The following is a 25261-nucleotide window of genomic DNA, read 5'->3' as shown; positions in this document are numbered from 1 at the left end:
ATTTTCAATTATGTCAGCCAACAACAAGACATCAATTTTTAAATATAAATCGCTGTACTCCCCAAGCGTTTGAATTGAAAATTGTTGCCAGATATCTCAGCGTGTGCGTAATCACTCTCGGATACTATGTCATCTGTCAATGAACTGTAAAACGATTCGCGTGGTGGTAAACATGTGTCTTCTAACTTTTCAATAGAATCGATATATTCATATGGAAAGACACTTTTACGCGTTAATAAATCAAAATTTTTATTACTTAAATTAGAAAATTCATATCGTGACACTCGCAGTTTATCCTTATTTAAAAAAGATGCTAATTTCTCAAGACTAGTATTTAAAAATTTAAATGAATCAATAAATCGTAATTTTATACAGTCATTTCTCTCGTCAGTAGTACTTTTTACATTTTTTGTAAACGGTATATACTTTTCTTTTGTAATGGGAAGCAGCTCTACTGATCTCTCATAGGCAGTAGATATTTCTTTGATGATAAAATGCGCGTCATAACCTGATAAATTGTGAAAAACTATAGGAATACAATTTGAATCCATATAATTTATATTACAGTGTGAATGTGCAGGTCCTCTGTATCGTCCAGTTTAATGACAACGATCACGCACTCGTGTATCATCAGCTGCAAACGGTTTTTCACACACATGACAATGCGTAGCTCTTTTGAATTCTTCCCAATCATTTTGCGTAAAAACTACCATGGGTACATTGCTAGATAAAATTGTCTTTACGCTGTGAGTTAAATTTTTAAGTTTTTCGATAAACCATGAAACACAATTATTATCAAGACAAAATTAATACATTGATAACGTGTCATCATATGAGCAACGCACATAGTACCCTATGCTGAATACCTTGTGATGCTGCTGTGCGCATGCAGATGTTGCAAGATCAGCATTCACCTTTTGCAAAGTGCATTCGAGGTCAGCATATACAACAAATAACATTTGTCCCTTTCTGTTATAATTATTAAAACTTAACCATTTGTCATCCTCACTCGGTAACATAATTGCGCATTTATTGATTCTTCCACAATCTACGCTGTGTGTTTCCAATCTTTCGTTGGAGCTAAAATAATGTAGACATCTAAAAATACAATAAAATATTAATGTATTATTTACAATACTATACAATAAACTATTATATGTATTATATACAGGGTGTCCAGTATAAGGTGTCCTTTCCCGTAAACCATGGGTAAATGGGAAGAATACAAGTCGAAAATTCCAATACCATTTTCCGAAATTCGTAATAGTTACCAAGTAAGAACGTCACAAAGTTTTAGCAAAAAGCGCAGAGAAGGTGGCGCGGGAAGCGTGGTGCGCGGGCGGTAGGGAGAGAAAGTGGGGGCAAGCTCCGCGCGACTACTGTCGCGTAGTGGGGGGGAGGCGGGGCCAACGCGTGGTGTGACGGGAAGGCTTTCCGGGAGAAAGCGGGTATCAAAACGAGCGTTTTCGTAAAAGATCCTTAATTAACAAATTCATATCTTTTACAAAAACACAAATTATCAAGTAACAATTGTTACTATCTACTCGGGGTTACCGATACTTTGTTTAAAAGTTAAAAAATCATTTTAATTGTTTAAACAATTTTTTTGCAAAAAAAGTCACTATTAAATATCGCGACTAGGAACATTGTTCCCTAGACATATACGCGAGTGCGTTCCATAAAATTATTGCAAGTCAATTTGTGAGAATATCACGGCGTTTTTGTAATTCGTATTTCGATGAGGATTTTGTCCCGGCATTTACTATGATAAATATACATATAAATATACAAAGGTTCGCCTAAACGCATTAAATTCAAAAAGCACGCTACAACATTCGCGAATTATCAGTGTGATATGTTAATCACCATCTCTATAAATACCTAATAAAATAAATTTAATCTCATTACTGTGAAACATTATTTATATTTTATAACTCGAAACCACAGGGTGAACCTGAAATATGGTTGACACTGATCTACAGAACAAGCGGAAAAGAAGTAATTGAATGTTACTCACTATTGTTCAGGGTCCACACGACCCGCCCCGCGGACGACACCCGGATCCGGAAATCCAGGTCGTACTGGAGACTTTCGACCCATTGCAGTCGAAAGTCATCTTGATGTGAGGGAAGCAGTGGCGGCGTTCTCGGAGTGCAGCACCGCTCATATATACGCGGTTCGTATATGTCTCTACACCCCACCAATATGCGCTCCTGCGCCCGCGCCTGAAAATGCTCCTGGCATACAATGATAAAGCCGGGCAAGGTTGATCCGTAGATGACTATATCGTCTAGATACACGAGACACTTGATACCGTGTAGGCCCGATAAGACCGAGTTCATCATGCGCTGAAATGTTGCCGGTGCATTTTTAAGTCCGAAAGGCATCCTGTTAAATTCATAATGTCCTTCGGGTGTAGAAAACGCGGTTTTCTGTTTATGCTCTTCCTTCATCTGGATTTGGTGATATTTTAATGCCAAATCCAGGGTCGTAAAGTACTTCGCGTGCCCGAGTTGATCGAGTATATCGGTCATATTTGGAATAGGGAAAGAATCGCCTATTGTAATATCGTATAGTTTTCTAAAATCGACGACTATTCTTAGTTTCGATTTTCCGGATGCGTCGGCTTTTTTGGGGACAACTAGTATGGGTGCGTTCCATTGGCTTGCGCTGGTTTTTATAATTCCTTCGTCGAGCATCTTCTTTACCTGCTCCTTTACTTCTACCTTGTGTTTCTCGGGCAGTCGGTAAGGGCGGCAGCTAATTGGCCTACTTTCCTTTTCCGTGACAATTTCGTGCGCGACAGAGTCAGTAAAGGAAAGCGGGTCGCCTTGCAACTGGAAAATGTCGCAAAAGCTTTCGCATATTTTTGTCAATTCACTTTTTTCCTCTTTATTCAAGTGTTCGATTCTAAGCTGCTTCTTATCGTGTTCTCTTCGCTGCTGCACTGCGGCTATATTTGACTTATCTTGTAACGCGAGCGCGCTGACCGTGCACAATTGTGGCTCCGCTTCTATGTGTACTGCGGGTGTAAGGAATGGCACGGCTGTGTCTCGTGTGTTTAATATGCTTATGGCACAAGTATTATTTTCAGGGGCAACTAGACAATTGCTTATAAACACGCCGGGCTTAAGTTCATCGGCATATATTATTCCGATTTGGTTGCTGTCGGTGACGGCTTGTATTATCGTTTCGCTTCTCGGTGGTAGCGTCGTGCGTACGTATGGTTGTAACGGGATCGCGGCGCGATTAATTATCAGAAGTCCGTTCTCGACGTCGTATACGGTGCGTTGCGCTTTAAGAAAATCCATCCCGAGTATCCCGTCGTACGCAATGGGAAATTCGTCGGGCACTACGTGCATAATGTGCGAGATCGTGCTGTTTCGCAAGTAAATTAACACGCGCGTTGTCCCTATTGTTTGCGCCTTATGTCCAGTCACGCCAGTTAGGGCCATCGATTCAGTGTAAATCGGTGTATCGCCCTTCAGCTTCCCCACCTTAACGAGGGTGATAGCTGCACCGGTGTCCAACAAGAACGTCATTTTCCCGCTCGTGGCTTGTACTACGGGCAGGGTGACTAGATCCAAGTGACGATTCTTGTTGTCGTCCGAGATGTGTGACACCTGATAATCTCGCGCGGGCCGTGTCTCGTAACGTGCTCCGTTATCTCCGCGCGTGTCGTCGTGTGTCGGTTGTCTCGTTGGCGCTCTCGCTCTCTCCTTCGGTAAGGTTGAATGCACCGTGGTCGTACGTCGGGGTGTTCGCGGGGGAGCTCGGTTATCGCGTCGTGCTCCTTGCGGTGTCTCGCTGTCCCTTTTTAACTTACGGCATTCTTCGCGCGTATGATATGGCTTGTTGCAGTAATTGCAAAATTTGTCCGTAGTACTAACGCGCGGTATATTTTCGGCTTTGGGCAGGCCGTACCTGGGCGCGTATCTGTCGGTGCGGCACAGAAATCCCGGGTGCCCCTGCCTCCCGCATCTATAGCATGTTGGCACGGGGGGGCGGTTTGCCGGGGTGCGCGGGAAGTTTCGCTCGATGTACGCTCGCTCGTTGTATGTGCGTACGGGTGCGTTACGCTGTCTTTCTTCCGCTGCAGCTCCTGCTACCGCTTCTTGTAACGTCCTGTAGTTCCGCGACCGGACGATTGTCTGTAGATGCGGCAGCAGACCCGTCTGATAATTGTTCAATACCTGTTTCTGGAGCGAGTTCCATATCCCGCGTTTCTCGTCCGCCGAGTAGTTGGAGTCTTCGCTCAACGCGTCATATAGCTCGGTTACTAACGTGTCGGCTCGGGTTCCGTATGTTTGCGCGCTTTCTCCCGTGCGCTGACGTAGCTGGTTGAATTCCAGCTGGAGGTGTGCTGTATCTCGTCGCTGCACGTAGCCTTCTTCGATTTCGCGTATGAATTGCGCGAAGTTTAGGATTTGTTTTGATTCAAATCGCGAGAGTGCTCGTCCCGTGAGTTTTGTGTAGAGTATAGCCGCCAATAACTCATCCACATCTTCCGGGTCTACTTTTCGCACTGCATATTCGCATGCCTTAACGAACTTTTTTACGTTGTTTTCGCTCCCGTCAAATGAGGGTATAAATCCGATTGCGTTTTGCAGCGTTAAGTATTGCCGCGGGTTGTTGAGAGAATGTCGTACATCTCTTTGGGGCCGTCTCGGGGGTGGCACGGGGTGCTGCAAAGAGTCCGCCGTCCTGTTGAGCCTGCTGCCGTATCTTTGCGCGAGGTATTCGTTCTCTAATCTTTCTACTCTCGTTGCGGTAAGTGATATCGCGTCGAGTATCGTGAGCATCGCGTCGTCGCGCGTCGTGCCGCCTGGTCGCGAGATCGGTGAGGAGTGTCGACACTGCGGTTGTGTTGTATTTGTGTTAGCACCGGGTTCCGTGTTGCTGATAGAGTTTTCGCCGTGTGAGGTTCGCGCTCTCGCGCCTTCCCCGCCTGTAAGCGAGGGCTCGTTCCTTTCGCCGTTATCGGTCATCATGAATACAAATCGCTGGTCTTCGGGTGCAAATATTTCGCTCACTAACGATCTTATTGACGATCGGCGACTTTGATTACCGGGTTCTTCAGCTTTTCGGTAATTCACGAAATTCGCGTTACCCGAATACATGGGTACAGGGAGGGAGATTCCGTTCGTAAATTTGTATATCGCGCTATCGCGGTCCAAGATTTTGTCGTTTACCGTTATTTCGCGGATAAAACTTCGCGTTCGATTCGTTAGCCTGCACGGAATTCTTTTAAAGATAGGTTGTAGGTCTTCGGGCTCGGTAATGCCGTTCAACCACGATAGGCGCGACGTGTGACAGTGTAGTAAGAATTCGCCGCGGTACATATAATCTTATTCGCTTTTTCGCCTTATATGTATATATATATAACTAACTTACAATAGCGCTGGTAACAGCATGCTGCTTGATAGCTGATGAGTCGCGATGTTCTCAGCTTGGCTGCTCGTACGCTTCTCTATCTCGTATTCGGTCTGCTTGGCTGCTTATCTGCGTGGCTGCTTATCTGCGTGGCTGCTTATCTGCGTGGCTGCTTATCTGCGTGGCTGCTTATCTACGTGGCTGCTGCTCGTAGTTACGCTGGTCAGGGGATGCTCAGGTTTCACGTCCGGCTCTCCCTTGCTTATGGTCTTCTTCTATCTTCTCATTCATAAAATAAATTTTCACAAATTTTTTATTTGTTTGTTGCAGAGGTCCCGCACTATCAGTCGGACGCCCAATAGGAGGAAGGGCGACTACACGAGGGCGAATAGACTCCGGGGGGCCAATCCCACCGTTGCCACCAGTGTTGCACCGCAAGGGTGCCGTGGGATTCGTTCTCCGGAGAGAACTGTAGTCTTTTGAAATAAAATCGCCTTCTTGTTAAATTGATTAACTTCTTTTATTTCCTTCTTCCTTTTTACAGAGTTGAAACGACCTGTCCGCGTGGTCCTCGAATAACGGGCCAGCGAGCCCGGGACGCTCGTCGGATTACAGGATTCGAGATTAAGGTCGAGAATGTACCGAGACTGGATTAAGTAACAAATTAGAATTTATTTTTTAACAACGACGCTCGCTTAGTCAAGCGACGCCGATCGATAGATATATGTACAATGAAGATAACAATGAATATGTATACGGCGGGCGGATATAATATGCCGGTGGGCGCGTCGGCCCTTCGATCGCGGATCGATAAAACGCGTGCGCTACACGGATATTCGCGGATGGTCGCGGATGCACCACGTGAGGCGCGGTGGGTGGCGCGAGATCGTTCGGCGCGTATCGATAATTTCGGGATCGGTCTTGACGGAAGGACCGGCGGTACGCGGGCCGCGGGCGCGGAAGAGTGGGCGCGGTTACGCCGCGGATCGTCGGTGTCGCGATCGATCCTGCCGGGCGGACCGACAGGATGCGGGGTGCGGGCCGCGTGACGGGCGGGGCCCGTCGTGCGATGGATCGCGATACAATGTATTTCGTGCGGTGGTCGAATTTTACCGATGCGTTGGTGGATCGCGGGGGACGCGATGCGCGCGGTCAAGATGCACCTTGCCAGGTGTCGTTTAGCCAAGAGTCCTTGGCCGAGGCGGAGATCTCTCCACCCCGTGGATCACGACGGTGCGACAGGATCTTTAATTTCGTCCGAGCCTTTCCGGAGCGCAGATCTAGGATCGAGAGTCCTCGAAGGAGGCGGAGTTCGCTCCACCCCACGAGCTAGTCGTGCGTTCGGTTAGAATCGTACGGAGAGGATGCTGAGCGCCAGGATCTCCTGGCCGAGACGAAGTTCGCTTCACCCCGTGGTTCGTGCTCTAGGACGGATGTTCGCTCGAGAGCGAACGGATCAGGACGGTCCCGCTGAGTCCTGGCGTCGACTTTTTATATGTAAAAAGTGACGGCGCAGGGTTGCCGGGGCTCAGCGGGGTGCGTGACGTGTTCCGACGCGTGGCGCCGAGGCCCCGGGATGCGGCGCGCTCGGAAACGACGGGCCTCGACGTCGACGGCGCGGTTCGGCGGCGCTTGGAGACGCTCGGCTAAGTCCGCGGATGGACTTAGCCGCGGAACGGCTACGCGTTGCCGTACTGTGCCGGCGTGTACAATTTTATAAAGTTTGGGGCGCACCGCGCCCCGGGTCCCCGCCGGACGGTGTTGTGTCCGGCGGCCGGCCGTTGTTGTGGCCGGAACGGTGCATCGCCGGGTGCACCGTTACATCACCCCCCCTCGCAGAATGGTGCCTGCATTTGAGGCACTTTTACGCCTTCCTCTGCGACTTCTCCTTGCACGATCTGAGTCGCCCGGCAGCATCGAATCTTAAATGCCACCGGCGATTGCCCAGCCGCGGTTTGTACTGGCGGGCGACGTGGACGGCGAAGTGTGGGATGTCCAGTATGACTCCTGGCTCCACTTCGACCGGAATCGGCGGCGGCGGTATGGGCCCCATCACCCGTAGCGGCTCCAGTGTCGGACGGGGTGGGGCAGGCGTGCTGACCAATTTCTTCGGCGGCGGCGGAGGCGGCGGCGGTGGTGTCAGCAGCCAGGCCCGCTTCTGTGCATTCTGCACATCGGATCGCTGGATCAGTGTCCCGACTCGCGGAACGGTTGTTCGACTTGGTCGGCTGACGGTGGTCGTCGTCGATGTCGGCTCGGCGGGGTCCGGTTGGGACGTGGATCCTCGGAACGCCGTCATCCAGGTCGGACTTATGGCCGGTTCCGCCGGGTCGTAGCCTTCGTTTAAGATCTCGTTTATCTCGCGGAGAATATCTCGCTCCATCGCGGGTTCGTGATCGAATGTCGGTCCCGGCGTGCGATCTCATCTCGTTTTGCCAACTTTGCGTGTTTTGTTGACAGATCGCGATGTTTACGTCAGGCGGTCGTCGGTTAGCGGTTCGGTTGTTTCGATTTTTAGATCCTTCACGTGAACGTGCCGATACCATTTTCCGCGTTCGCTCCGGAGATCGACGATCACCGGCGAGATAATTCGGCGGATCTCGAGCGGGCCGATGAATTTTGGCGCGAGCTTGGCGTTGAAGGCCGCGGCTTTATTCGAGAGGGGGTGATCGCGTTTCCACACGGTGTCTCCGATGACGGGTCTCCACTCTCGTCGTCGCAGGTTGTAGTGATGTTCCTGCCGTTGAAATGCCCGGGCAAGATGAATGCGCGCTAATTCGAAGGCCTCGTCGAGTTGTCTCTTACGCGCGGACGGTGCGATATTTTCGCCGGGCGGCTCTTCGGGCCGACGGAGTTCGCGGCCGTGCTCGAGGAACGCAGGTGTATAGCCGGTCGCTTCGCTGGTCGCGGTATTGAACGCGAATTGAATTTCGGGGAGGTACTCGTCCCAGGCTCGGTGCTTTTTCTTCACGTATTGCGAGATCATGGTTTTGATAGTTCGGTTAGCGCGTTCGACTGGGTTACACTGCGGTGCGTAGGCGGGCGTGAATTTATGCCGGATCCCTAGCTCGCGTAACATCGCGGTAACTTTTTCGGCTTTGAACTGCGTGCCGTTATCGGATAAGATCTCTTCCGGACATCCGTGTCGTAAAATAATGGCTTCGCGGAGATGCTGCTTAATTACGTCCGCGGTCGCGCGGCGTAATGCTCGGAGCTCGACCCACTTCGTAAAGCGGTCTTGCATATTAAGTAGCCAAATGTGTCCCTTAGAGGATCGGGGTAACGGTCCTATGAGATCGATCGCGATTTGCTGGCCGGGGCGCGTAATCTCGGTACTGTGGAGTGTCCCGGGCGGTTTGGCTTGTTCGACTTTGTGCCTCAAGCATTCGGGGCACTTATGAATGTATCGCGCGATATCGCGAAACATACCGGGCCAGTAGAAATACGGCGCGATGCGGGCGATCGTTTTTGCGATGCCGAGATGTCCCGCGGTCGGCTCGTCGTGGTATCTTTTCATGATATTCGGACGATTGTCGGACGGCACGCATTCCTTCCACTGTTGGGCGGCCGGCGCGTCTTTGAAGTCTAGCTTATGCAACACGTGTTTGTATAGGCGCCCGTTTTCGATCCGTACATCGGGTGTTTCGTGCGGTCGTTCCCGGACTTTCTGCCACAGGGTTTCGTACCATGGGCATTTTGGTCGCGTCGTGCTCCCCACATGCGTCTGTCGCGAGAGTGCGTCGGCTACACGGTTCAATGCCCCCTTCCGGTACCGGATCTCGAACTGATACTGCTGCAGTTCGAATGCCCAGCGTCCTAGCCGCCCGGTTGGCGATTCGAGTTTCTGCAGCCACTTTAGTGACTGATGGTCGGTCACCACAAGAAATTCGTACCCCTCGAGATAGCCGCGCATCTTTCTAATCCCCCATATGACGGCCAGGCATTCGAGCTCGGTGGCGCTATAATTGCGTTCGGCGTGATTTAACGTCCGGCTGGCGTATGCCACGACGCGTTCCCCCTCTGGGAAATGCTGCGTGAGAACGGCGCCGAGGCCGGCGGTACTCGCGTCGGTTTGCAGTACGAATTTGCGCGTAAAATCTGGACAGGCAAGAACCGGCGCGGATGTCAGTATGGTTTTTAGTTGTTCGAACGCTGTGTGTTCCTCGCTTCTCCACGTCCACTTGGTCTGTTTACGAGTCAACGCGGTGAGGGGAGCGGCTACGGTCGCGAAATCGCGTATGAACCGTCGATACCACGACGCGACGCCCAGAAAACGACGTACCTGTCGCACGTTCTGGGGCACGGGCCAGTCGGTCACCGCGGCGGTCTTTTCCGGATCGGTCCGTATTCCGTGGCGGTCAATTATATGCCCTAGGTATTTAATACTTTCCGTGCAAAATCTGCATTTGTCGGCATTGAGGCGAAGGCGCGCGTCGCGTAGTCGGCGAAATACCTCGGCCAAGGTGGTCAAGTGACTTTCGAAATCGGGGCTACATATAACGATATCGTCGAGATAAACGAAAACGGATGGTTCGAGTGCGGGTCCGAGGATGGTATCGAGTAATCGTTGGAACGTGGCCGGCGCGGAATGTAGCCCGAACGGCATTACGCGAAACTGCATGAGCCCTCGTCCGGGGACGGTAAATGCGGTGACCGGACGGCTCTCGGCGGCGAGAGGTACCTGCCAGTATCCGTTTTTTAAGTCGAGGGTCGAGAGATATTTTGCCCCCCGTAATTTGTCTAACGTCGCGTTGATTTGTGGCAGCGGATACGCGTCGCGAGCGGTGACTTCGTTCACTCGTCGGAAATCGATGCAAAATCGATGTTTTCCGTCTCGCTTTTTGACCAACACGATCGGGGAACTCCACCCGCTTTCCGACGGTTCGATTACCCCCTCGGCCAGCATTTTCTCTACCTCCTCGTCGATAATAGCCTGCATTGCCGGATTACGCGGGCGGTACCGTTGCTTAATCGGTGTATCGGTCAGGACCTTTAAACGGTGTTCGATCTTTTGCGTCGGGCCGCGTACGTCTTGAAATTTCGCGAGTTCGCTTTCGAGAAATGATTGCAGCCGTTCTGCTTTGGTTAATGGTTTCGTTCGGTCGGTATCCCTCTCGTCGTCCAGTCTGGCCCCCCCGCAGTGGAGGCGTCGCGACGTTAATTGCTCGTTAGATCGCGGGGTTAGAGGCGGGATGGCAAATCCGGCGCGATGCCATATGTCTACCCCGAGGAGAACGGCGCTATCCAAGGTCGGGATTACCTGGAATTCGTGGTCGAAGCTTTGGTCCGCGATATGTATTTTTCCCCGGATCGCCTCGATTACGTCGACCGCCGACCCGTCCGCGAGCTGCACCCGACCGGAGATATCTCGGCTTCGGGCACCGGCTCGACGTAAGGTTTCGGCCGTGTCGACGTTTACGTAGGATGCTTCCGAGCCGGTGTCCAGAAGCGCTTCATACGGTCGTCCGTGTATTGTAACGGTCAGGTGCGGTCGCGGCAGGTATCTTATTGCGGGGACCGAGGCGCGTCCGCCGATTCCTCGGTCCGATTGCCGTTTCCCGCCGGGTGGCAATCTCGCGTTAAAATCCCGTCCTTCCCGCATTGGGAGCAAAATTTCTTCGATATTCTTTTACAATCGAACCGAGTGTGCCCGCGTTGCTTACACCTCCAGCAACACTCGGCTCGATCGTACGCGGTGTTGGTCGCGGCGGCGGCACGCGGGGCGGCGGGACGCGGTTGCCGGTCGAGGCTCTTTTCGATTTCCGCGGTCCGGCGGGCGAGTTCGGCGGCGGTCCGAACATGCTCGCTACTAATGAAGGGCCGTAGCCGAGGGTCCATATTTTCCAGCAGAATTTCGAGTTTCATTTCCTCGGTATAACCCCCTGCACGTCGCATCAGGGTGGTTATTTCTGTGGCGAACTTCCGATACGGCTCGCCGGACTTTTGCGTTCGCGCGTCTATTTCGCGTCTTAATTGGGCGCGGTATCGATACGGCAAGAATTGTTCTTGGAATGCGTCGCGAAATTCCACCCAGGTACGCCACTCGTCGCGGTGGTTTCGGAACCACTCCAATGCCTCCCCACGCAAAAGCTCGGGTAATCCGCGTAATAAATGCCGGCCTCGGAATCCGTAAACTTCGGTCAGTTCGGCCACGCGTTCCAGGAATCCCGCCGGGTCTTTCCCGTCGAACTGACATCCCCATTTTCTAATTTGCCCCATGATTTTTGTGAGATCTTCCGTAGGCGGTTCGGTTCGCGTGTGTATGACCGGCGTAGGGGCGGCTACAACGGGCGGGGAAATTGCCTCGGGGGTGGCCTGAGTCACCTCAATTAAGGGTGTAGTCATCGTGGCCTGGGACGGTCCTGGTCGCGGTGTAAAATATTCGTCCGGATGGTTTTTAACGTACTGACTAAGACGGTGCCTTAATTCGTCGATTGTGCCTGTCGCGTCTATCCGTAGTTCCTCGAGTTCGGTCGCAAGTTCGCTTTTTGACAGTCGGTAAATCCAGCCTCGGGGCATTCCGGTGCGTTAACTAGTGACCCCAGGGTCCCTGTTCGGGCGCCATGAAACGACCTGTCCGCGTGGTCCTCGAATAACGGGCCAGCGAGCCCGGGACGCTCGTCGGATTACAGGATTCGAGATTAAGGTCGAGAATGTACCGAGACTGGATTAAGTAACAAATTAGAATTTATTTTTTAACAACGACGCTCGCTTAGTCAAGCGACGCCGATCGATAGATATATGTACAATGAAGATAACAATGAATATGTATACGGCGGGCGGATATAATATGCCGGTGGGCGCGTCGGCCCTTCGATCGCGGATCGATAAAACGCGTGCGCTACACGGATATTCGCGGATGGTCGCGGATGCACCACGTGAGGCGCGGTGGGTGGCGCGAGATCGTTCGGCGCGTATCGATAATTTCGGGATCGGTCTTGACGGAAGGACCGGCGGTACGCGGGCCGCGGGCGCGGAAGAGTGGGCGCGGTTACGCCGCGGATCGTCGGTGTCGCGATCGATCCTGCCGGGCGGACCGACAGGATGCGGGGTGCGGGCCGCGTGACGGGCGGGGCCCGTCGTGCGATGGATCGCGATACAATGTATTTCGTGCGGTGGTCGAATTTTACCGATGCGTTGGTGGATCGCGGGGGACGCGATGCGCGCGGTCAAGATGCACCTTGCCAGGTGTCGTTTAGCCAAGAGTCCTTGGCCGAGGCGGAGATCTCTCCACCCCGTGGATCACGACGGTGCGACAGGATCTTTAATTTCGTCCGAGCCTTTCCGGAGCGCAGATCTAGGATCGAGAGTCCTCGAAGGAGGCGGAGTTCGCTCCACCCCACGAGCTAGTCGTGCGTTCGGTTAGAATCGTACGGAGAGGATGCTGAGCGCCAGGATCTCCTGGCCGAGACGAAGTTCGCTTCACCCCGTGGTTCGTGCTCTAGGACGGATGTTCGCTCGAGAGCGAACGGATCAGGACGGTCCCGCTGAGTCCTGGCGTCGACTTTTTATATGTAAAAAGTGACGGCGCAGGGTTGCCGGGGCTCAGCGGGGTGCGTGACGTGTTCCGACGCGTGGCGCCGAGGCCCCGGGATGCGGCGCGCTCGGAAACGACGGGCCTCGACGTCGACGGCGCGGTTCGGCGGCGCTTGGAGACGCTCGGCTAAGTCCGCGGATGGACTTAGCCGCGGAACGGCTACGCGTTGCCGTACTGTGCCGGCGTGTACAATTTTATAAAGTTTGGGGCGCACCGCGCCCCGGGTCCCCGCCGGACGGTGTTGTGTCCGGCGGCCGGCCGTTGTTGTGGCCGGAACGGTGCATCGCCGGGTGCACCGTTACAGAGTTACACTAGCACTTATTATTCGATTATACATTCCACGCGAGATACTTGTTAGCGACTGCCCGTCCGGCCGCGGCTGCCCCTATATATCTCCTACTGTTGCTATGCCAAAAATCATAGCAATCAGCGGAATCGCGGGTGGCAACCGCGACTGTCCTCGGACTTCGCGTCCCGGCTGGAAATGCCGGGTTACCTTGATCGGCGGTATTCTGCCGATCAAGCTAAACGGTCGCGCGCGTGCGACATTCCGGCGTTATTTCCGAGCCTCTGTTGCTAAGGGCTCGGGATATAACAATTTGCTTGCGGTAACACTTTTTTAGATAGAGCATCTGTGTTAATCTCTATCTTTAAGGCAGCCTCTCTAAGGATGCGGACAAAGCCATCTTTTAAATTTTGTGTCTTTACGGCAACCTCCTCCATCTTTTTGGCCGTTTGTAGTATTTCAGCCGCCATGGCCTGTGCTGGTAGACCGATGGCTTCTTGTTCTATCCTTTCGGCCATTAGAGTTCGACGTTTGCCTTTGTATTCAGATGGATCATACCCGCTTTCTGCAATCTCTCTCATAATTTTAATCTCATCTTTTAGAGATTGTAATTTTTTTTCTTTTGCCTTAATGGCAAGTATTTCCACGTACTTTCCGGTTACAATAGGACGTCCCCGTTTTCTCTTTTTCTTCTCTTTAAACAGTTCTCTATCGAGAAAGTTTTCTTCTGAGGAAAAAGGAGAGAGATCCGCCTGCGACATAACTCGACGAGACTTTGAGCTGCTTTCGCGACTATTACTTTTCCTCGATCTTTTAGCAGCTCCAAATGCAGTGGTTCGAATAAAAGCATCCGAAGCATCAGAGGAAACACTTATAATGTCCGTGTTTTCATTCTCGTCCACAGATGTTTGTTGTGGTCCGCTTCTGGCATCATCTTCTGTCGCCGTCGTCGCCCCAGGTTTCGTTTGTGCTGGTGGTGGAAGAGAATTCACATGTGGCCTCAATTTGCTGATGGAAATCACTGGTGTCCTTAAGTTTCCTTTTGTTGTTTGGCCAACTTGCGTCCTACTTCTAGGGCCCGCCTTCTTTTTGTCCTTGGCTTTTTTGACAATCCCCATTTTTATTATTTGCGGGAACTTCATGTACTCTCCGTCCGTATCTGTTAATGGAGCAGCCCTCTTAGCCGTTTCTCCCTCCGAAGAAGGGTAGTGGCCTCAATCCTCCTGATTGGATCGGTCTTCATCTCCGTTCATCGCAGAGGCATTTTCGCCGGCTGCCCCTGCGGAGCAAACAGCCGGTAGCCCGTCGTACGATGACGACAAGGGGAGAGCCGGGACGGCACTCTCCCCCCGCCGACCCCTGGCCGTGACCTAACCTAACTTAACCTAACCTTTTTTTTTTTTTTTTAACGTGTGGAAATCCTTTTACGGATACCCCCGGTTGGGAACTCCGGGGGTTATGTGGGACTCAGGTCTTATGCAAACGTGCTGCCTAATACCCACTAAAACCACACGGGCGGCCTAGCGCAGGCAATGATAAGCGGGAGGCACGGGAACTGTGATCACAGTGCAAACTCCGCACTTCCCACTCATCGCCAAAGACCCCCAGGTGTTAAAGGGTCACTGCCTGGCCGGGGGCTTCTCCTTAAAGGCTAAGGAGGCCCCCCGGCGCCCGGCCATTGGACTTGGCCTGGCCACCATCCTGTATCTTGACGAGAAGGGGCCACCGCCTTCTCGCCAACGCCCACAAGTGGGTGAGGGGGCTGCAGGTGGTTCCCAACCACCTGTGATGCCGCCCCCTCCACACCAGAGTACATGTCCGGCGCCCCAAGAGAGCGAGAACCCTCACCCTTACGGGAGCTATTGGGTCCCCATCCCCCTAAGACGCCGGCACTATACAACGCCCTTAGCCCTGAAAAGGGCTAATTGATGATGGGCCCCTAAAGGGGCCGATTAAGTTCGGCCCTAAAAAGGACCATTTCTCCTCCACTCTATGCTCGGCGCAAATGCGCCGCTGTCCCTCGACGGGTGTCTCCTCGGGGCACCTGGGGAGTCCTACTCCCCTGTTGGGTGACCGACGGGGCAATCTCCCCCCGTCGAACCCTCTCATTAGTCTCCTTCTGCGAGATGACTTTCTCGCAGAAGGAGACAAAGGCCTGCTTTGGCCTCTCTCCCTCCACGACGGTTTTGACTACCGCCGGAAGGGAGATCTAAACTTACGGCCGCGACTAAGTCGCGCCGCTCATCTATAAAAGCCGGGCACTCGGCGAGAGTGTGGTCCGCCGAGTCCTGGTCATTCCCGCACTCCCAACAGACGGGAGTGCGCTCCTTACCAATGCGGCACAGGTAGTCACCGAAGACACCATGTCCGGTGACCACCTGCGCCGCCCTATATGGCAAACCGCCCCTATCTACTACACCGCCCACCCAATCTTCGAAGCATGGGCAGACGGCGTCGATCACCCTTTTTCCTGGGGTGTTGGGGGGCGCAGTAGTAATCTGACGCCCCCATAACTCCAACACTTTGCGCCTTGTGTCGCGGCGCAATCTCTCCGACTGCGCGGCCGTGGGTTTAAAACCCTGCCGCTGCATGATGGCAGTCCTGCGCCGATATCTTTCGGCGCAGGACTTTGCCTCGAACTCTATTGGCGGGATGCCCGCCATAATTGCCGCCGCATTAGCGGCTGTCGTGCGATACAGGCGGGCAACCCGCACTGCAAGCCTTCTCTCAGCTTGTTGAACGGCTGAGAGGGCTTTTTTATTGAGCGGCAGGTCGTCCGCCCATATAGCTGCCCCATAAAGGGCTATGGAGCGGACGGCTGCCGCATAAAGCCTACGCACACCTAACAGGGGGCCCCCCAGGTTGGGCATAAGCCTGCCCAATGTAGCCGCAGCTCGGCTCATCTTGGGGGCTACCCTGGCGAAATGCTCGCCAAATCTCCATCTTCCGTCCAGAGTGAGACCGAGATATCAAATACTCGGACCCACCTGAACGGAAGAACCGCTAACCACGACTGTGGTTGAAGGGGGGCGGCCAACAGAAGCCCCATAAAAATAAGTGGCCTCAGTTTTCTGGGCCGCCACCTTGAGGCCCAAACTTTTAATTTTCGCCACTACGGTGTGTATGGCGACACCGGCCAGAGAGCGCGCCTCGCTCCAATCAATCCCCCGGGCTAGCACAAGCGTGTCATCTGCGTAACACGCAACACTGCAGCCCGGGGGAAGAACCACTTCAAGGACTCTTTTATACGCGAGGTTCCACAGTAAGGGGCCCAAGACCGACCCCTGTGGAACCCCGCGTTCAACACGTCTCGTAACAAACTGACCGTTACGGTCAGTATAGTTCAACCACCTGTCTGACAGGTAACTACTCACCACGCGACAAAGGTAGGGAGGAAAGGAAAAGGAAAGGAGGGCCTCTTCTATCTTCTGCCAGGGGAGGGTGTTGAAAGCGTTGGCTATGTCCAATGACACGGCTACCAACACCCCCCCCCCTCACTAACTGTGGCGTCCGCGAGAGAGCGGACAGATGCTATGGCGTCTAAGGTCGAACGCCCCTCGCGGAACCCAAACTGAGCTTGATGAAGCTCCCTTTCTCCCCGTCGCATCTCCTGGACGAAGCAGCCGGCGATGATCCTCTCAAAGAGTTTGCCGACCTCGTCCAGGAGGCAAATAGGCCTATAAGAGAAAGGCAGGCCAGCTGGCTTGCCCTCTTTTGGAAGCAAGACCAGACTGGCCTGCTTCCAAACCGAAGGAAATACCCCTTCCCTAAGGAGTCGGGTGTATATCCGACATACCCGGGGAGCCAACAAATCTAAAGATAAGGAGAGGACAACCCCGGGTACGTTATCTGGCCCGGGTGCCTTACGAGGCCTGATCTTTTTGGCCGCATTGGCCAATTCTTCTCCGCCAACTTGATGTCTGGCGTCGTCCCAGCCTATGGCTGGAGTACCAGTTGGGGTAGACACCAACTGTGCTCTGCTACCGTTATCGGGAGGGAAGAGGACATCCACTACTTGCCCAACGAGGATGGGATCGAGGGACTCTACCGTTCGAGGAGCCCTGGGGCGTAGACGGTCGGTTACAATCTTGTAAAGCCGGCCCCTGGGGTCCCCCTCAACTGTGTCCAACAGCTTCTGCCATGCATTCTCCTTTGCACGGCGGATTGCAGCCCTTAGGAGTCGGCGAGCATTGCCGAACTCCTCGTATGCCGCAGAAATGTCTTCTGGGGCTGCACCACTTCTACGCCGGGCTCGCTGGAACGCCCGTCTAGCCTGGACGGAGGATCGCCGCAGTGTAGCTATGTCCTCCGTCCACCAATATGCCCCTGATGATGGGCGGGGAGTGGCCCGTGGCATGGATGTGTTACACGCACTTTCAAGTGCGCCACGGAGCCACTCCACATCCTCCAGCACATTTACCGCTGGGATATCACTGGTCCAGGTTTGGGCCTCCAGGGCCGCGGAGAGCATGTCCCTGTTGAGGTGGCCAAAGGCACACCTTGCCCTCCGCGGCCTGCCCCCAGATGACAGGGGGGCAAGTTGGCGGGACGAGGCTGCGGACATGATCATTGTGATATATAAATGATCGCTCAATGTCTCGCAGCCCGTCAACACCTGCCAGTCATGAACACGCGTGCGCGCAGAGGGGGAAATCCACGTTAAATCAATCGTGGATTCGCCCCTCCACGCGACGCAAGTGCTCTCGGCTCCTTGGTTGACGATAAGGAGACCGAGAGCTGCAGCCCAATCCGCCAGCAACACCCCACGGCGGTCCCATTGCGGGCAATCCCAATCTGGGGACTTCGCATTGAAGTTCCCGGCTAAGAGGATAGGATGGGGGAAGTAGGCCTGAATACAAGTTCCCAGCCTATTTAGTCTGTCTTCAACCTCCGCGAGGCTAAGAGCTGGGGATAAATAAACGCCAATGATGAAGGCGTCCCCCCATTTCACACATACCCACCCGTTGCCCGATGTAACAGGGGCACACGGGCGGGTATGGACCGTCCACGTGACGGCCGCGGAGCCGGAAAGGTCCCCAGCCCAGCAGGGATGGGGGGGATGAAGTATGGCTCCGCGGCAATACTAATTCCGCAACCACTCTCGGCAAGAGTGTGCACGAAGAGATCCTGTGCCTGCCGGGCGTGGTTGAGATTCGCCTGTAATATTACGGCGAAGGCTGGGCCGTATCAGCCTCCTCCCGGCTGTCTCCACACGCGGCCTGTTTGGCCGTATCCAAACGGGTGCGAGGTTTCCTCTGTGGAAGAACCTCGCTCTCCACTTCCATCATCTGCTTCACAATCACCACTGGAACCGGTAAAGAAACCGTAGGGAGGGAGGAAGGTGGTGGTGGTGGGGCACTTGCCTTGCCCCTTCTCTTCATTCTGGGCCTTGCTTTACAGGCGGGACCTCCCGTCTTGTGGCCCGAGCTACGGCCCGCCTTTTTGCATACCGGACAGTTCGGGACCACGGCCGTACAATTGGCCACTAAGTGATCCGAAGCCCCGCATTGGAAACAGCAATTGGACCTGTCTTCCGATACGGGGCATCTATTTCTGACATGGCCTCCCTGCAGGCACTTGAAACACTGCAGGGGACGCTCCCTGAGCATCTCCACACGAGCCAGGGTCCAGCCGACCCTGATCTTTTTCTCCGCCACCACTTTATTGGCAACGGTGGCTGGACAACGGACCACCGTTGTACATAGTCCGTCGTTAGAGTGGCGGAAAGTGCCAACTCTAATATCATTGAGGTCACAAGCGGTCAATTTAACAATGGCCGCCGTGACCTCACTATCGCAGGCAGAGTCATCTAAACCTCTTACCCGGAGCTCCGCCATTTTGATGGGGCGTGAGACCTTTACGCCCTCTTGATCTCCAACGGCCGCCTTTAATGCGGTCACGAAAACGTCGGCCTTGGCCGCACTATCTTCTGCCGGTACCTCGTAGATAATTGCGCTGGTTAACGCACGGCGCGATTTGAGGCCGGGAATTCCGAGGTCGTCCAAATTGACCTGGGTCTTGATGTGCCTAAGTACCTCCGTATAGTTGTCCTTGGCATAGGACACAACAACCGCAGCGTTTTTGAAAACCTTCCGCTTTTGCGGAACAGCACTTTTCTGGGCCTTCTTGTTCCCAGGTGACCCTTTGGAATTACCCCCCCCTTTTGGGATGGAACAGGGGCGGGTTTAGCCGACTTTGCCTTGCGACCGACAACCTTCGACCACGTAAGTGTGGACGAGTTGTTTACTTCCGCTGTATTGGCGGGTTTAACCAATGGAAGACGTCTGGACTCGTCTTCAGTCCCACTACCTTTCTTCTTAGAAGAAGATCTGTTCCCCGCACTTGTAGGTGGGCGGGGTTTAGCTGCCTTTCTTGTGTCCTTCGTAAGGACATTTTGTTGTCTCCTTGAGGACGATGGGGCCGATTTAAGCGCCCTCTTAGTACCGCCGTCGGGAGGTTTCGACTTCCCGGCGGAAAGGGGAACAGAGGTCGACTCTTGATTGGCCCTTGCTGTTTTGGGACCAGGTGGTAAACCCCCAAACTTCCTTTCGAACCACTTATTAAAGAGGCCGTCGAGCCTTTGTATAAGGGCCTCCTCAGCCTCATCCATCGACGAGGATCCTCCTCTGGATGGTCTGGATCCTATATCCGCTGGCCTTGTCCTCCCCTTGGAGACTCCTGTCTCCCGGGGTTCCACTGGTGGTGGGGATCTCCTGTTCGGTCTGCCAGGTGGTGGTGGCATAGGACAGGAGTCCCTAACTGGCAGCTCCGCTGCCCTGCTGCGTAGGTTACGAACCTCCTCCCGGAGATTCCGTATCTCCTTCCTTGCGTCGTCCAATTCCTTGGATAAAGTCAGGAATCGAGACTCCGCGTCAGTTTCCGCTCCTTTGATAGTCCTCAAAGCCATTATGGTTGCACTGGCTCGAGTGATACACGCGGCTTCCTTCAGGGCTTTCGTCATTGTGTCCTTCAAGCCTTTCGAGACGCTGGCAACCTTCAGCACCTCCTCCTGGCTCTCTAATACTCGGGCCGCCAGGTCTTCTAGTGGTGCGTCTCTGAATTCCGCCATATATTCCTCGACCATATTGTCAGACGTCTCTCGCAATTTGGCGGTCATTTTAGAGGAAAGATCAAGTATGTTGCTGACCTCTTCCTTGTGAGCCACTTCTTGCTCCACTTCTAAGAGGCGCAATTTCGCCTGCGCCAATCCCACGTACTCTCCAGTTGTTGGAGGACGGCATCTCTTTCGTGACCTTGACCCCACTGAGGAGGCGGCAGAAATGTCCATGGAGGAGTCTTCATCCACTCCTGAAAGATAGGCGGCGTCAAATAGGACGTCCGCCGATGTTGATGCAATCGAGGGAGTTGGCGAGTTTGTTCTTAAGTTCGCCCTTGAACTCGCCCTCGATATACGTCGACCTGGAACGGGAGATTGATAAGGGGAGAGTTTCTCGACCCCTTCCCGTTTCGAGCTGGCCGGGCCAGGCTTGCCCGGTCGCTTGACCTTGCTGATACTGCTCGCAGGCGTATCTTCTGCTGCCACCCCTGCGGTGCAGGCGGCAGGTGGCCCATCGTGCGATGACGACGGGAGGGAGACTGGGACAGTATCCCCCTCGCGCCGGTCTCTGGGAGTCCCTGAGACGGTAAGTCCTTATTCTTATTGGTCGACATATCCATGTGTGTAATAAAGATGATTTGTCTAAGGTTTACTCCCCTAGGCCGGTGGGGTACCAACCCTAACGACCCCGGCCTGGCCGACTCCACGACCTCACGGCGTGTAGACCCTGCCTCGAAAAACGTTCGAGCGGCCCCACACCCGTACACACCGCTCTAACTGAGCGGGACAAGGGAAAAGAAGGAAGAGAAAGGAAGAAAAGGAAAAACACCCCCCAACCCCCCCCACCACCCGCCGGAAAAGAACAAATCCCCCTAACGGCCCCGGCAGGCCGGGCGTTTGAATTCCGGGTCGCCATCCCTTACCACCTCGGGGGGAATAATACCCACCCTCTCGGCGAAGTGGTCGCCGGGCTCAGGGAACACCTTCGGGAACGCCAAGTCCCGTACCGCGGATCCCAGCCCTGAGAAGGACTGTTCACCGCGGCTTCTGAAAGTCTTGTACCTCCCACGGCTCGAGTACATGCTGTACTCGAAGTGCAATGCCAGGGAAGTACTGTGCGCTCTTAGTAGGACCGAACCTCCCCGCCGGGCCCTCCCCGGGACTAAGTTCCAGGTACTGCCCCAGCGGATCGTTGATTCGACCCCTTAAGCCCTCTCACCACGACAAGGTGGCGCACAACGAGAGGGAAATTGAGGTTGGGTGCAAGCACCCAGACACTCGTTGCCACCAGACTACAGCGGCTCTACATCCCGTGCCCCCCAACTACGCCGGGCCACTAATAACCGGCCTCCGAATTGATTATAGTGAGGGGAGGTGGACCCTCACTAGACGGACACCAAGAGTCCAAGGCGCGGTATCCACTCTCGTCACGGCTCTTTTCGGAAGGGAACGGTATACCGCCCAACCTTACAAGCCTGACACCCTCCGCGTGCGTTCGGGGGCGCGAGAGGGGGAGACCCCAGGGGATACCCACATCGCTGAATCCCGACGATCACGGACATCGCGCCCCGGACTGATGGCCACGCCATTCCCGGAGATGCTTCGCCAAGTGCGAACCACCCCCGGCCCGTCCACTTCCGATTTATTATACAGAGGGTAAGTGGAACCTCTGTTTGACTTTTCATGTCCGAACTTATGCCCCCGCTAAGCGGCGTATCACAGTCGGCCATGAACATGTCTCCTTCCCGTGTCCCGCCTCCGTGTTTTTATACGTGGGGGAAGGCGAACCCCAGTTTGCACATGTGACCTTCAGGTCCTCGGACCGTCAGATCACATGCAACCTACCCGAAGTCTATGTCTGCGGAATTATTGAGGGGCAGACATAACCCCTACAGTGGACGGTTCGATGCCTCGCATTGCCAGCCTAACTCCCCGAAGGCCGCCCGGCGCCGCGCGACATTAATGCGTCCTCCTACCCGGACCCTTTCATGCAAGGGGTAACTAATCCCTAGCCATCCTCCGTTATTTATCCAGGGTGAGGATGGGACCCCTGTAGCGGTCTTAGTCCTCGGGCCAAAGGCCTTCAGCCAGTGTTCCGCTCGCGAGGAACGATGCCTGCGATTTAGGGAGCAGGCACGACTCCCTGAATTTGCTCTGGCCATTGGGCACTAGGCGAATAAGTACACGAACCCGAACGCGACGCGAAGTCTGCGGATTATCGAGGGGCAGACTTGAACCCCCCTCTGGTTCCGCTCTATGGCCGTGGCTTATGTGGCGGAACCTCCTACCCGAAGAACTAACGCCCGATGGCTGACTCGGTGCACCCGGGATTCCCGAGTCATGCCTACGTCTACCCGAGGCTCCCTGCAAACGGGAGCCAAGTTACCTAAGCGGACAAGGCCGTGCCAGAAGCCGTCACGCTGCCAGGGCGCCGAAGCTCCCAGCCGACCTGTGCCCGAAGACAATTTACCCCGAAGGGTAAAATGTCACGGGTATAGACTTATAGCTTTAGGACTCACAGCTGCTTGCAGCTATAAGTCCCTCCGCCACCAGTCTACCCGATGCAAGAGAGTGAAGCTCCCCCGCCAGCGCTCTAAGCGCCGCGTGGCAGTTTCAGCAGAGACAGTTTCGGCCAAGTCGTGCTTCGGTTTTAAGGACTAAAAGCCCCCGGCCATACTCCGAAGAGTACTTTGCCGTTACCTCCGCCACGACTTATAGCCTACTACTGCCTCCGATCCGCCGCCCGAAGTTCCACACCGGTGTGTGGACTTCGCCCGAAGCCAGAGCCCCGTCAGCCTCCAGGGGAGTACCCTTTTTTTTTTTTTTTTTTTTTTTTTTACGACGGGATATGCCTTTACGCATCTCCCCCTGTTTGACTAGGGGGGGGTATGTGGGGCTCAGGTCTTATGGCTCGCTATCCGAGGCCTGCCCACTACCCACTAAAACCCGTCGGGGCTCTAACCCAGTGCGTTTGAATATGAAGAGAGACAAGGAAAAACAAGAAGCATAACTTCTTGTCTCTTTTCCGCACATATATAATATATAAACATCTTGGCTTATTTGCCAATGGGTCAGCCTCTGGTGCTCAGACTCCTTTGAGCTGGAGGAGCATGTCTCACGTTGACATCTTTTAGATTAATTGTCAGTGATCTGCGGGGGAGGGGGAAATTGATGACTCTCCCCGTATTTGTCATCTATGGGCCCTTGCTCCTTGTGTGGACAAGGACACCGAAGAGTGGTCTACACAGGCTGGCGATTGAGAGGATGGGGTAGCGAGTCCCGTATTTCTCCCATTTTGTTTCTGGCCTGTGAGCCCTCTTGTTGCGAGTCTTGATTGTGATCGTAAGACTCGAGTGCTCGCTGGTACTATGGGTACCAAAGTGTGACTTCTTATACTTGGAGCTTGAGCCGAAGTAGCTTGTATAGCTCCGTTATTATTATTAATATACCGAGGATTACCTCTGTTACGCCTTCTATTTACTGTACTAACGGCAGTTAGAGGTTGCCGTTCTCTTTCTCTTTCGCTGTCTTCTTTGCAACGCATAACCACGTTGCAAAATGTCACGAAAGCCAGCCATACATCTTCGTTGTCCACTGCTAACTTAAAGATATTTGGTAAAGATAAATCTGGACCAAAAATATCAATAAGTGCCTGTCTTTCCAATGCCCAAGCAGAACATACTTCAAGAGTATGTTGGGCATGATCAATTGCGTTATCTTCACAATGATGACAAATTGTCTGTGTCTCCTTGCCTATTCTATGGAGATAGGCGGCAAAACAACCATGACCGGTAATCATTTGTGACGTCCAAAAAGACAGAACTCCTCCCCAATCTCGACGATCTACCCAATCTTCGATAACCGGAAGGATCGCAGATAATGTGCGTTGGCCGTAATTTGATGGAGCGGCAAGCCTCAATTTTTACTGCTCAATGGTAATTTTCCTATGTTTTTTCCTAATGCGAGACTTTTGGTTCGCGGAAGGTATGATTCCTCTGGCCTTTACGGATTGCAGGCTTTGATAAGTGTTGAGGAATTCTACTGCTGTGATGTCTCTCGGCGGAAGACATGCCATTAGAGCCGCCGCGGGTCTAGCTACTGTTCTATATAGCCTAGCCGTCCTAGTTGCTACTAAGTGAAACGCGACCTCAAGTTCTCTTTAACCTTTCTTATTAATGGCTAAGTCGTTAGCCTATACGGGCGCAGCGTACAAGGCAATAGAACGGATTGTATTTGCGTATAAACGCCTTGCAGCGCCACCAGGACTTCCTAGGTTGGGTAATATTCCTCTAAGGGAGTGGGATTTCTCCCTAACCTTCTGTGCAATACCTTAAAAATGAGGTCCAAAGGACCATTTATGGTCTAACAATAGACCAAGATATTTAAGTTGTTGATCTATTGTTACCCTAGACGTGCCTATTGAGACCATAGTAGACGGAGGGGGTTGGGGGCCTCCAGTCTTTCCTGAGAACATAATTACCTCCGTTTTTTCTGGAGCCACATGTAGTCCTAACCTGTAGATAGAACTAAGTACCGAGTCCGCAGCTATTTCACCTCTCGTTCGCGCCTCTTTCCAGTCATTTCCCCCAGACAGTATTAATGTGTCGTCTGCGTAGCAAACAATGCTACTGTGAGGGGGAAGCGCAGAAGCAAGCACAATGTCGTATCCCAGATTCCATAAGCATGGTCCAAGGATTGAACCTTGGGGCACGCCACACTGTAATTTTCTTTCTCGCCTGTCACCATTGTGATCGGTATACATGATCCACCTATTAGAGAGATAACTACACAAAATATTTACAAGATATTTAGGGACGCGATGTCTACCAAATGCCGCTCTAATACTCTGCCATGGTAAGGAATTAAATGCGTTAGACACATCTATAGATGTTGCCAACACAATTCCCCCCTGTGAGGTATATTTTTCGGAGAATTCTCTAACCTTCATGATTGCGTTAACGGTTGACATTCCCGCTCTAAAACCATATTGTGCATGGCTTATATTAGA

This window comes from Cardiocondyla obscurior, linkage group LG11 (genome assembly GCF_019399895.1).
Source record: "Cardiocondyla obscurior isolate alpha-2009 linkage group LG11, Cobs3.1, whole genome shotgun sequence".
NCBI classification, from domain to species: domain Eukaryota; kingdom Metazoa; phylum Arthropoda; class Insecta; order Hymenoptera; family Formicidae; genus Cardiocondyla; species Cardiocondyla obscurior.
This window is presented reverse-complemented; position numbering follows the sequence as displayed.